This window comes from Elaeis guineensis, chromosome 5, assembly GCF_000442705.2.
Source record: "Elaeis guineensis isolate ETL-2024a chromosome 5, EG11, whole genome shotgun sequence".
Taxonomy (NCBI): Eukaryota; Viridiplantae; Streptophyta; class Magnoliopsida; order Arecales; family Arecaceae; genus Elaeis; species Elaeis guineensis.
The window spans coordinates 46,401,662-46,416,413 of record NC_025997.2 but is presented as its reverse complement, the minus strand read 5'-3'; positions in this window follow the sequence as shown (position 1 = coordinate 46,416,413).

The window sequence follows — 14,752 nt, the reverse complement described above, 5'->3', positions numbered from 1 at the left end:
CATACCTACATAGGTCATCTGTGAATGTAATAAAATAGCTATACCTTCTTCTGGTACTAATGTTTAGGTCCACATACATCACTATGTATTAGATCTAAAAATTTACTAATTCATTCATCTTTTTCAGTAAGAGGTGACTTAGTTATTTTTTTAAGAAGACAAAATTCATAGGTCGGCAATGATTCACAATCATTGATATTGAGGATATCCTCTTGTGCTAACATGTTTATCCTACTCTTGTTAATGTGACCAACCCTACAATGCCAAATGTAGGCATCTATGATATTATCTAACTTTGGATATTTATTTGAAGTGTACATTACACTCACAGGCTGTGACAAAATTTAGATGTCATTTCTTAATTATCCTCGTATTATTGTAACATCATTCATAATGATATCACAATAATCATTCTTTATTGATAAACTATAACCATCTTTGGTCAAAAAACCAACAGAGATTATATTCATCCAGAAAGATAGAAAATAGTGACAATCACTTAAATTAGATTTAAAAATAGCTCGACGACTCCTAAAGCTAGGATTGAAACTTGGCTTTCATTTTTCATATTTAGGAATCTCTCACCATTCTCAAATTTTTTACTAACTTGAAGTCTTTGCAATAAATTACATATGTGAACTAAACTTCCAGTATCCAATATCTAGGTAGTAGTATTATATATAGAGAAATTATAAAGTATTATCATATAAGCACCTTGATCAGTAACTAATTGCTCATCTCTTTTTAGCCTATTTGGGTCATAGTCTGCTTGACTTGGTTCAACCTCAAATTTTTTAGTTAGATTGGGCTTAAGATCAATGTTCAACTTGTGATACTAGCTATCAAAGTTGGGTTCAATAAGCTCATCACTGTCAAATAGTGAGTAGAGCGATAAATTGCTAGCCATTTCTGAAAAGAAATGAAAATACAGACCTAATTAGTATATGAATTAATCAAGCCTAAAGACATGAACTTTAATCTAAAGGTTCTCCCACTATTTTATACAAATTGGTAGCCTCTAACTCCAAGTCGAGGAATTATCTTAATTTCTTAGCGGATACTGCAATCCACACAGACTACATATAGGTTCGAGTATGGCTTGGCCAACCCATATGCATTTATGGATAGATTCTTAACCAATTATTTCTTCAAATAATTTTTAGTAATTAATTTCATCCCAAGTTTCATTTCAGTAGGCGATGGGCCTTCATTGAAAATCCTGATTAGGTCAAACCATTAACATGAATCTACTCAGTGATTCTAACTAATGAATGATTAGACCTGAGTATGGTTCAGCCAACCTAATCATTCATTAGATAGTATAACAGAATCATCATATGATGAATAATAATTCCATTATTCAAAGAAACACCAAACGGATGGTGCTTGCAATGTCAATTAGAAATAATGGTCTATTACCATTCATCTTAATGGGAGGCTATGATCTAGTTATTACCATAACTAACTCATTTTATGAACCTAATAATTTAGAAGATTTGGTTAATATAATTTAACAAAATTAAATACACAGATCAGCTAATCTCAATCCTCCCACTGACTTCATCAAATCAAATTAGGGTGGACTAGAAACAAACCGATCCAACTGACAAGTCATCAATCTTTCCACTGACTTCATCAAGTCATATCGAGGACAAAGACAAGTCGAACTAGGGGCACCTAAATTAGTCAAACTGATTTCTTAGTAAGCATGGGTCCAACCCTAATAATTAAGTGATCTGATCAAAACTAGATTCACCATGTTGGCCAAATAAGTGAGATCAGTAGGAGAGATATGCCATTAACTCATCATAGACTCAATCTTAATGAGTAGCTCCTAATTAATGATCATCGATCAAGATTGTCAAACTTACCTTAGATACCAATTGGTTAATCAGTTTCAATTGGATCTACTTATAGATTTGGTTTCGATCGTTGAGCTTAAGATCAAAGTCCATTTAGGTCTATCAAAGATATAGATTCGACCAACTACAACTATTATACTAGCTCTAAAAAAATTTTGATTTAATTTAATTTCTCTTCTTAGTCCATTTAATCTTTAATTCTAACCCTATGGTCTAACCCAATTAGGAGGATCTGATCAAGCTAACCCATAAACCTGTCACCCATATTTTATGCGAATGATATTAGATCTTAAATTTATAATTCTAGATTTAATTTATTCAACTTAATTCTCAATTAGTTTGAGGCTGTGGGTAGGGGTTCGATATTTAAAAATAATTTTAAATTTTATAAAATATTTTTATAATTAATTTTTATGTATAATTATTTAGATCTGAAACTTGAATTGGCTCACCCCTAGATTGAGCCGACTCATCACAATAGATTAACTAAGTTTTGAGACTTAGTTGACTCATTGATGATAAATAATAAATCATAATTTCAGCCTGTTTCATTGAGTCAACTCAACAAAAATTGAGCTACTAACTAGGATCTTGAGTCAACCCAAATAATACTGAGTCGACTCAATAGACGAACTAAAATAATTACATTAATTTTAGATCAAAATAATTCTGCATAAACAATCATAAAATTAATCATAAATTATTTTAAAACTATTCTAAATATGTTTATGATTATAGATTTTATTTGCAAAGATTAGACGCAACTACTTTTTATACAATGTATCACATATACAATCTTAAGATTTTATAGAAAAGTAAAGCTTTCTTTTTGCATTTATCTTCATGGGATATAGTCATAATGGTATCCCAACACATCATAAGATGATCCAATTGAATAGGAAAAAGAAAGATCTAATCTCTATTACCTACTATGACTAGATGGCCTAGTGACAAATTCGATTTGATTATTTCGCTACTTAGAACATCTATTCTAAATAATTTAGATCTAATCTAAATTATTTCAGATCTGATTATTATATTTTGATTATATCAAAATTAAATAATAATCATCATAAATAAAATTTACATACTTCAATTTAAAATCAGATTTGATAAGGATCAGCACAAATTAGGATAATATTTGCACTGTAAGGGATAAACCATACAGCAGGATAATCTTATATCAGTTTGTGTGATCAGATCTATAATTAATTTTAGATCTAAATATCATATATCAGATCTAATCTAAATAATATTATAGATCTAAATGCATATAATATCATGTCATATAAAATCATGGTTCTGATGCCACTATTAGGACGCACAAAGATTTTATGCATGCATTTCAAAAATTTTATAGTAAAAAAAATATTAGATTAAACTAATTAATCTAGAAATACATGCATAAGATCTAACCTTAAAACTTCTACAAATAGATCTATAATATAAATTTATATGCATAAAAGTCTGAATTTAAAATAACAAGCATGTGAACCAAAAGTCAGCATTCAGCAATAGATCTAATCTACTACTATTAGGATTCCGAACCCAATAGCTGAGTATGGATAGTCTAATTTCATGATTGTGAACATGAATTTGGAAGTCCTCACTGATCGCTCGCAGTCGCACAAGCATCCAACTTCTACGGATGGTCCACATAAAGTTCTCAAATCAATCATCCCTCCATGAGAGTGCTAGCTCACGCAGTTTGCTTCTGATGGCGGATTTAATTTGATCTCCTTCTTTGATCACCTAAGACCTTTTTGATGTCGAAGATAGATTAGAGAGATAATTGAAAGATGAAGAAAAATTTGATGAAGACTCTTTTCTCTTTGATTTTTTTCTCACCCAAAAATTTTAGAATGATTCTAGGTCTCTCACCCGAGAGGAGATAGATCTCCTCCTTTGTTCATGTCAAGATGGTATGAACCCACCCTAAACCTCATGCCCTTGAAATGATGTTCAGCCCCTCTTTTTCTTTCATATCTCATGATAAAAATCAAAGAATGGTTGGTAGACAAAAACATAAGCTTTTTATGCTTACCGGCATCATCAGATTAGATAGGATAAGAGCCAGAGTTTGTTGCAATTCAAACTATTTTGAATTTCAATTTAACCCCAACTTTTTCTCACCCTTATCTGACTTAAAGAAGAGCCAACCAAAAGATTTTTGGAAATAGAATACAACCTAGAGCTATTCTTTTTGTTGCTCAAAATAGGCACCTTCACAAGGGCCGACGGGTGGGTAGAGTAGGATAACAAGTTTGATTCAAATTCAAAGTCCCACTTGAATTCAAACCCAAACAACTAATACCTATCCAAAGTGGGTGACAAAAAAGGTGTTATCTTCTAATTTTCTCACACATGAACTAGTTTTGTGTGATGAGAAAAGATATGAGTCTTTCTGGACGGCGCAAGGGAGAGAGTCCCTTTCATTTGGGACCCTAAGATTTAACCAATTAGATTTCTTTCAAACCCAATCCAATTAGACTAAAATAAAATATGATAAATCTAATCTAATTAGACTCTCATAATCTCAATCAAATCTGATCAAATTAGTGAATTAATTAAGTCATAGATCCGATCAAATTAGGATCAATTCTCCCTTATCGATTAGGTCATCTCATAACCTAATCAGACCTGACCTGATTCAATTCAATCAGATTTGATCCAAACTTTAATGCTCAATTAAATTGAGTTAATTAGTGATCCAATTATTTACTAATCTTTTATTAATGATAGAGTCTCAATCTAGTGGGACTCTTCATCAAAGTCCCAGTCCAGTGAGATTTTTCAGCAAAGTCCCCATCCAGTAGGACTCTTTACCAGAGTATCAGTCTAGTAGGACTCTTCAGATTAGCCATCTAATCAGAGAGAAACTTTTAAAGTATATGACCCCATAGATTCGAACTTAAGTTGGTAGCATAAGAATAGATTTCTATACCAATCGGAGTAACCATCTAGCAATAGTACCTGACGTCCGGATAGGCCGAATGTATGCAAAGCAACACTCAAGAACCTATTTGGATACAGTTACTATATAATTCATCCCTTTGACCCTTGATGCTAGGATGACTTAGAGTTCAGATTGTCAACTCTTAACAGTACATCCATTATATGTCTCAACCTAATAAATCCTATGACTCCTCATAAGGACTGCCCTGGGCAAGGTCTTTATTGAAACAAAAAGTATTCTCTTCAATCTCTTGGAGTGGTCAATTCCATCTTGACTTACGCATCGACTTCATAAGTACTTGACTGTGCATAAAAACTTTTCGATCTTGAATTAAAAATTTAGGTAGTTTGGTACCAAATCACAGTGAGTTGCTTGTAAGTCACTGTAGTGATCTCAGATCAGAGGGACACTTATATCCATATCCTTTCAAAATAATTTTTGATAGCAGAGTGCTCCGAAGTTGATCAGGTTCAGTGAAATATACTCGTATATTTCACTTGTATGCCATACCAGCATCTCCATGCTCCTTGGTTAAGAGGACAACCAACTTGTATGGCATACAACGGTCTACACTTGATATGTCTATCGTCCTAGTAATAGCATATCATTTGATCGTGAACTCATTTAAAGACTAAATGATAAATCTTTCTTTATCGATTTAAAATAGTCTTAAGGACTTTCATCATAACATAGAAGTTCAATATAGAAGATGTACAAGCTTATGATAAAAATTATTAAATAAATATTTTATTAATTAATTCATATATAATTACATCAATTAGCATAACCGTCAACGGACTAATGATTGACTTTGAGACACATTTCTCAATAATTATAACTTAAAAAGCATATTGTATAGCATGAATTGTTATATATATGTTACATATTATATAGATGTTAAGATGTGATGAGATCAATCTAAGACCCTCTATAAAAAATTAAATTAAGTTGTAGTGTCAGAATTTACTTATAAATTGAATGTCAAATTTATTTGATCAATTGGTGTCTAGATAAGTCTTAAAGATGGTTCTTTAATTAGATCTATATGCTGGTCTGGCCAACCATGTTGGTGTTTAAGAAAAGCTACGGAGAGCCTCCCACCTACTTTCCTGACCAATTTAGTCTAATTGAGTTTCGAACTTAGATTGATTAGTGATGTAAATACTACAAAGGTCTTCCTTCATGCTTAGTCAATAAGGTATATCAAGATTTTAGTGAGCTTGTTGTGCTATCCACAAAGCTTGCTATAAAAATTAATATGATATTGACTAAGTATATACTGATACTTATGGCATATTTGAATAGTGTTACTTTATTGTGCTATCTACAAGGACAGCATTATTTGAGTATGATCATATAGGAATGAAGGATTAACTTAACTAGAATACTATAGTTTGTTGTACTATCCACAAGACTATGAGTGATCTAGAGGCAAAAAAAATATTGAGAATTGTATGAAGTACAATTGGTACAGATTTACCTACTCTTGAACTCATGAATGCTTGTTGTTCTATCCATAAGGTATTTGTGAGGAATAGGGATCTCAATCCCACTTAAAAAATTGATAAGAAGTTTCTCATTTATCATATTAGAGGGTGATAATATTTGATAAAATAGTGAGAGTAACAATTAGATAAAAAATCTAGTCCAGTTGTTCGTGTCATTATGAATTGTCCGCTTATACAATGTTCTTGTTATTGTCGATTAACTGCACAATGGCATCCTCACTATTATTACGTGGTATACTAGATGCAAATAAATTGATTGGATCAAATTATATGGATTGATTGAGAAACTTGAGAATAGTTCTCACATAGGAGAAAGTCTCCTATATACTGGATATCCCTGCATCCGATATGATTGAAGAAGATGCATCTGAGGAGGAAAGGGCCACATATAAAATGTGGTAGGATAACAGTGTAACTATCAAATATATCATATTTACCTCCATGAATAATGAGCTTTAGAGGTAGCATAAAAGTATGGATGTTCCTTCCATACTCTTTAATTTAAAGGAGTTATATGGAGAACAAAACCGAACTGCTAGATATGAGATATCTAAGCAGTTGTTTCATACCTAGATGAGTGAAGGCACATCCGTACAAACTCATGTCGTTAAGATAATTGATCTGATTACTTATTTAGGATAATTGAGTTTTGCTGTAGATGGTGAGCTCAGTCAGGATTTGATCCTACAGTCACTCTCCGATTTCTTCTCACAGTTTGTCATTAACTTCTATATGAACAAACTAAATACTAGCTTGCCTGAACTGTTGAATATGCTTAAAATAGTAGAGAGTTATTTCAAGGATGAAAAAACTTCAGTTCTTCTTGTAGATAAGATCTCTAAAAAGAAAGGCAAGAAGGATTTTAAGAAAAAGATGAACCCTAAGGCTAGCATCTTGAAGAAGAAGGCAAAGAAGGTCTCTGTCAAGGGTACTTGCTATTATTGCGGCAAGGACAGGCACTGAAAGAGGAATTGTAAGGAATACCTTGCAACTTTAAAGCACAAGAAAAAAAATATTGATAAAGATTTATATATGATACAAACAAACTTATCATTAAGTACTTTAACTTCAAATTCTTGGGTGTTGAATACTGTCTGTGGCTTACATCTTTGCAAATCATTGCAGGTCTATAAAAAGTAAGGAGTTTAAATGAAGGTGACTTCATGCTATTCGGTGGTAGCGAAAAGTCCATCTAGGTTGAAGCCGTAGAAACCAAGATGTTGAAGTTGTCTTTGGGCAAAGTTTTAGAGCTGAAGATCTATTATTACATTCTTAAAATTATTAAAAATATTATTTCTATACCTCTATTATTAGAACAAGATTTTGAAATAAAAGCTAAAAGCAATGGTTGTTCTATTTATCTTTCTAATAAATTTTATGAAAATACTTATATTGATAATGATCTTTTATTTTTATCACTTAATGATAATGTACTTCATGTTGATAATATGAAGAAAAGATAAAGAGAAGATGTGAATGTCATATATCTTTGACATTGCTGACTTAGACATATAAATGAGTCAAGAATTAACAAGTTATACGAAAATAAATTCTTTGATCCTTATGATTTTGAATCATATGAAACTTATGAATCTTGTCTCATGGGTAAGATGATGAAGACTCCATTTACTAGATATGGAGAAAGGGTGAGTGATATTTTGGATCTAGTACATACTGATGTTTGTGGTCCAATATCAACTCAAGCCAGAGGAGGATACTCCTACTTCATCATATTTCTAATGATGAGTCAATGTTTGGATATGTGTATTTAATGAAATATAAATCTGAAGCCTTTGACAAGTTTAAAGAGTATCAAAGAATGATTGAGAAACAAACTGGCAAAAGTATTAAAGCTCTTTGATCTAATCGAGGAGGAGAATACTTAACTAGTGAGTTCTTCGATCATTTAAAAGAAAATGGTATTATCTCTCAGTGGACACCTCCTTACACTTCATAATTAAATAGTATTGCGGTAAAGAAGAATCGCACCTTATTAGATATAGTGCGATCCATGATATACTTCATGGATCTTTCGATCTCCTTTTGGAGATTTACTCTTGAGACCGCGGCATATGTTTTGAATAAAGTATCATCAAATTCTATCTCTAGCACTCTATATGAGATATGAAAAGGGAAGAGACTTAGTCTTAAATATCTTAAGATTTGGAGTTGTCCTGCTTATGTGAAAAATATTGATGGACATAAATTTAGTACTAGATCAGAAAAATTCAGATTTATAGGTTATCCCAAAGAGAGTAGAGGGTACTATTATCATCCTACTCAACAAAAGGTGTTTATTGGTAGGCATACCATTTTCTTGAAGAAAGAGTTTATCTAAGGGGGCAGTAGGAGGATAGTTGAACTTGAAAAAGTTCTAGATCTACAGTTTATCCAGAATCAGCATGTGAAGAATTCGCAAGCTGATGCTTAACTAGAAGTACTCATTATTGAGGCACAGTCACTACATACACCTTCTCTTCGAAGGTCAAGTAGAGTGTATAATATACCACTCAGGTATGGGTTTGTCATTGAGAATGATAACATATCATACATCATTGAGAATGATGATCCAATAACCTATTCAGAAGCTATCATGAGTAGTAACTTTGACAAATGGCTTGAAGTCATGAATCTGAAATGGACTCCATGTATACCAACCAAGTATGGATTTTGGTTGATGCGTTTGAGGGTGTGATCCCAATAGGCTGCAAATCGATCTTCAAGAAGAAGATTGGAGCAGATGGCCAGATAGAGACCTATAAGGCTAGGCTGGTGGCAAAAGATTTCAGACAAAGTCAAGGTGTTGATTATGAAGAAATCTTTTCATCTGTAGCTATGCTCAAGTCTATTTGGATCATACTTACTATTGCTACATACCATGACTATGAGATCTGATAGATGGATGTCAAGACTGCCTTTCTTAATGAAAATCTTAAGGAAAAAGTCTATATAACTTAGCCAAAGAGATTTATCTGCAGTAAGAGCGCAAATCAAGTATGCAAGCTAAAGAAATCTATTTATGGATTAAAGCAAGCATCGAGGAGTTGGAACATCCATTTTGATGAGACAGTCAAATTGTTTGGCTTTATCAAAAATATGGATGAACCTTGTGTGTACAAGAAGATTAGTGGGAGTGCTGTTATCTTCTTAATCTTATATGTAGATGACATACTATTCATTGGGAATGACATCTCTATGTTGCAATCGGTCAAAATATAGCTATCATAAAAAGTTTTCCATGAAAGACTTGGGTGAAGCATCCTATATACTTAGTATAAAGATCTATAGAGATAGATCGAAAAAGATGCTTGGTTTGTCCTAGTCAAGGTACATAGACTGAAGAGGTTCAATATGGAGGAAAGTAAAAGAGGTTACTTGCCCATGAGTCATGACATACAACTCTCTAAGAAGATGTCTCCTAAGAGACCTAAAGAGAAAAATAGAATAAGTTCTATTCCTTATGCTTCGACTATAAGATCAATTATGTATGCTATACTATATACCAGGCCTGATGTGGCTTATGCTTTAGGCATTGTAAGCAGATTTCAGGTAGATCCAGAGGAGGATCATTGAAAAGCTGTAAAAAAATATACTTAAATACTTGAGAAGGATTAGAGATGTTTTTCTTATATATAAAGGATTTGATTTGAAACTGAAAGGTTATACTGATTTTATTTGTTAATTTAATCTAGATGATAGCAAATCTATATCTAGATATATGTTCACCCTATATGTTAGAGTAGTAAGTTGGAAGAGTTCCAAACAGCAAATCGTTGCTGACTTAGTTATTGAGGCTGAGTACATTACTGCTAGTGAGACTACTAAGGAGATCATCTGGATGAAAAAGTTCATCTTAGAATTGGGTATGGTTTCGAGAATTGAACAACCAGTACCTCTTTATTGTGACAATACTGGGACAGTTGCTCAAGCCAAGGAACCAAAGTCTCATCATAAATCCAAACACATCCTAAGACGGTTCCACCTCATGTGAGAGATAGTCGAAAGATGTGATGTGATCATAAAATGAGTTGACATTAAGAAAAATATAGCAGATCCATTCACTAAGGCCTTGTCATTGCAGTAGTTTGATCGTCACCTAGATAGCATGGGCATCAAGTATAGGGATGATTGGCTTTAGTACAAGTAGGAGATTGAAAGAATTATGTCCTACAAGCCCATTACATATGAAATGTGATGGGATATTTTTCTATATTTTATCTTCCAAACTCATATACTTGACATTGTTAATTAATAAAATAGGCATTTCGATTCATTATATGCTGTATTTTATTATTGTTTTAAGATTATAATGAATCCTATAGGTCTAAACAATGGATTTAGGGTCGTAATGAGATTATGCTAGTGAGATCTAAATTCTTGATAGCTCTGATCTAAAATATTTTTAGTCATTGGTTCATTGAGTCGGAGATCAATGATACCGATAAGGCTGGCACATCCTATGTATGTTTGGTGGTGAGGATAATTGATCTCACAATCACTTATGTGGCGATACTAATACAAGAATGTGGATGCTCATTAGAGAATGAGTTCACTAAATTGATCTAGGAGAGAGCATCTGATGAAGTTTTATTTATATGTTAGTTGGTTGTTTTTTAGTTGGAGTTGTGCAAGTGATCCTTTGATCTGAGATTACCATGGTACCTTGTATACACGAATCTATATTTTGGTTCACTTCCTAACTTGATTTTTTGATTCTTGTGTAGGATATTCTGGATATGGTGAAGTATGCATGAAGATTGTGAGTGATCAATAAAGAATCAGTCACTCCTAATAAAGGGGGTGAATATCCTATGTGATCTCATAGGTTAATGATTCTGAAAGTCTTTGGCTAAAGTAGGATGATAATTAGAAAAAAAAAATTTAATATATCATTAACTGAATCATCACCTTCTGATCGAGATACATTTAGATAAGTAATTAGTGTTGATATGATTCTATGCCCATAGCTCATCTAAAATATTGTATGATTGAAGAATTGAATTACACGGTAACTTGCCACTGAAGGATATTTTTAATATTTTCATCAAATTTTATCTCTTTCTAATAGTCATGACACATTACTAGACGTCAATCTTGACTTGTGGACTTATAAGAATTAAAAGAGTTTAATTTGAGAATTAATTAAAAAGAGTCTTAGTTAATTGATGCAATTGGGCTAACCTAGTCTAATCGGATTAGGGTTAGGTCAAGAGTCTGAGTCCACTGCTAGATTTGGGACCCAATGGGTTACACACTTTAAGATTTGATCTTGATCTAATTTAATTAAGATTTAATATAAATCTTAAGGGTTAATTTGATATGCTAGCACATTGTATTAACCCAAGTTTTTAATTAGGTTAGTTCAAATGAATTTGAGCTAGTCTTAATCTATTACTTTTGATCTAATTAGATTATGTCTAATTTATTTAATTTATTTTCTTATCTTGAAAGTGTTTCAAATGGGAAAGGAGTCCTCCATGCCACCTGGTCCATGCCATTTATTTATTGCTGCCCCATATTTATTGGTGCCTAAGAGAAGGAAGAGTCCTTCTGCATTAAGGCACCTAACCACCTCCTGTTTATCCACTCATTCCTTAATTGTCACATGCTAAATTAATCCAAAAAATTTATGGAGCATTGAAGAGAAGGAGTTCTTTTGTATGAAGGCTCTTCTATGTCAATTAATTTATCAGAGATTTAATTCTCCATGTAGGAAGGTGGAGCACGAAGAGTTGGTGCCCCTTAGGACTCCCTGCTATTTTTTCATCCTATATTTATATGGGATGTCCCACATGGGTTAAAATCCTAGAAAAATTAGTTCTTAAGCATGTGATAAGATAGAAAAAATTTAGAAAATAGTCAGAGCAAAAAGATAAAAAAATTGAGTGAAAAAAATAGAAAGAAGAGTGGTGAAAAAAAAGACAAGTGTCATGTGCTTATCCTAGGGTTTGATTTTTTTATGTGTTGAAGTACAAAATCAAATCTTAAGTTATGATATTTTTGGAGAAAACTCTCTTGGCATGGTTCTAGTAGAGGAATCGAAAGCAAATGGATGTTGGTGCAATTCTTTTTTGGGAAGGAAGCCGGCAGCACACTTGTGAAGAAAAGGCTGCAATGCTGCATCGGTTGGGAAGGACCTTGATCATCTTTCATGTGAATCATCATTGGAGGACTTCTATTTTAGAGTCTTATAGAGATCATCATTTTATCATATTATTTATTTTAGAAAGTATAAGTTTCTAACTCTTTGTATGCTTGGTTTTGGTTTGTTCGATATCTACAAGGTGATTCTAGGATTTGAGTTCTGATCGACTAGTTTTAATTGTTAAAGTTTTTGATATACATGTTAATTTTTTTTTAAAATTTATATTCTATTGCATGATCAGAATCCAACACCTTTGGCCAAAGATATTCTTGTAATCATCTCGTGGTTGAAGGAGACTTGAAATTTAATTTGAGTGTTTTCTTTCATTTCCCATATTATCGAGTAGTATCTTTTCTTAGATTTTTTGTTTATAAACTGTATTGATCCAAGGAATGATTTTGATAGATACAAAATATTTGAGTATATATTGGTATTAATGATTGTTGAAGTATATTTTGAGAAAGTTTCAGAGAGCTAAAATTATTTTTAGGAATGCTCAAGCTATTGCCAAAGTTGGGGGGTAAAAGAAAGCAAATTTGAGAAGTGACATTGTGAGAAATAAGATGGTGAAAGCCAAGAGTCAACCCCAAATTTCAATGAGATGACTTTGGCATCCAAAACTCAAATGGCATAGATCTATAGGTTGACTCCAAAGATCCCTGAGTCAACTCTCTCAGATAAGACAGAAAGTTACACTTTTCAGTTTGAAGCTCCAATTGACCCCAAGATTTTTTCAGTTGACTCCTAGCCAACTTCGAGTCAACCCCTAGTTAGTCGAGTCTACTCTTTGTGAAAAACAAAAAGCTATATTTTTTTAACCAGACCTTGAGTTGACCCTAAGCTATCTTAAGTCGACTCCAAGTACACTTCGAGTTGATCCCAAGTTGATCTTAGTTGACTATGTTTGATAGCTCTAATGGTTAGTTTTACAGAACTTGCAGAAATATGCACAAGCTCTCCAATGATTAGTTTTGAACTTTTAATAGGCAAAAAGCCATTTTTGGACCTTATGAGAGACTTAAATACCTATCAACTTATTGTAGAAGATAGAGAAGGAAGAAAACTAAGAGAAAACCAAAGATTCCTTAAGAGTTCATTCAAGAAAATGCAATCAATTCGTAACCACCAATCTCTTATGATTCAATGGGATTTAGGAAAAAGAAAAGAGCATTGATTGTAAAGCTTCCTCGACAACATTTTCATGAGTTTCATCAACATTTTTCATTTGCTCTTTAGGAGCTTATTCCTTATGTTAATATTCTCTTGATTACTTACTGGGGGTGCTTGGTTGAGGGGAGTAGAGGTCTAGAATCGAAATGACAATGGGTGACTCCCATTCCCACCATTTGGTTGGGAGGAGTTTCATTCTCATTTTGATTTCAGAGTGGAATGGGAATGGCCCAATTTACATAGAACTCAATCCCTACTCTCCTTTATAGATTCAAATTTTTATTTTAATTTTAATTTTGATTTTGATTCTGATCACGAACCAAACACTTCAGAGGATTTGGCTATACTGATTTTGATTCCAAGTCATTCTGATTTTTATTTTGATTTTGATTTCGATCACGAACCAAGCACCCCTACTATGTAAATATGTTTTAATTAGAATTGAAACTTAAGGAAAAGGTCAATCCAAGGCTTGAATTGGAAGTGAAAGGCTAAGAGTGGCTTTAGAAAGTAGTTGTGGTTGATTTCCATTGACAAAATCAATTTAGTTTTGATTATGAGCTTGAGAAAATAATTATACTACAATCTTAGGAAGACTATAGTGGAATATCTAAAAGTATACTTAGAGAATGGATGTGATACTAAGTTTGGCACCAAGCCAATATAAAATCTTGTTTTTGTGTGTGTTTTTATTGCTTTCCCTATTACTATCATTTGCATCCTCATCTCTTAGCTTTAATTTATGACTTCCACTATACCTTCACTTTACACAGTTTGAATTCAACTCATACTTATTTTTAATTTTTGAAAAATCTAATTCACCCCGTATTGAGTTGTCTATCTAGACAACAAGTGGTGTAAAAGCTTTAGTACTGAGTCTCTTTTTGATTTAACAATCAAGAGTTAAAAATTGGATGGCAGCCCAAATTGGAATGTCTCTTGCCAAAGGGCAATCGACTAATAGATCCTCTTTATTTAATAGTACTAACTACACCTATTGCAAAGTATACATGCGCATGTTCATTCAAATACTTGATTATGACTTATGGAGTGTCATAATTAATAGCCTATACACACATACTATGATGATAGATGGCATTGATTGAAATGA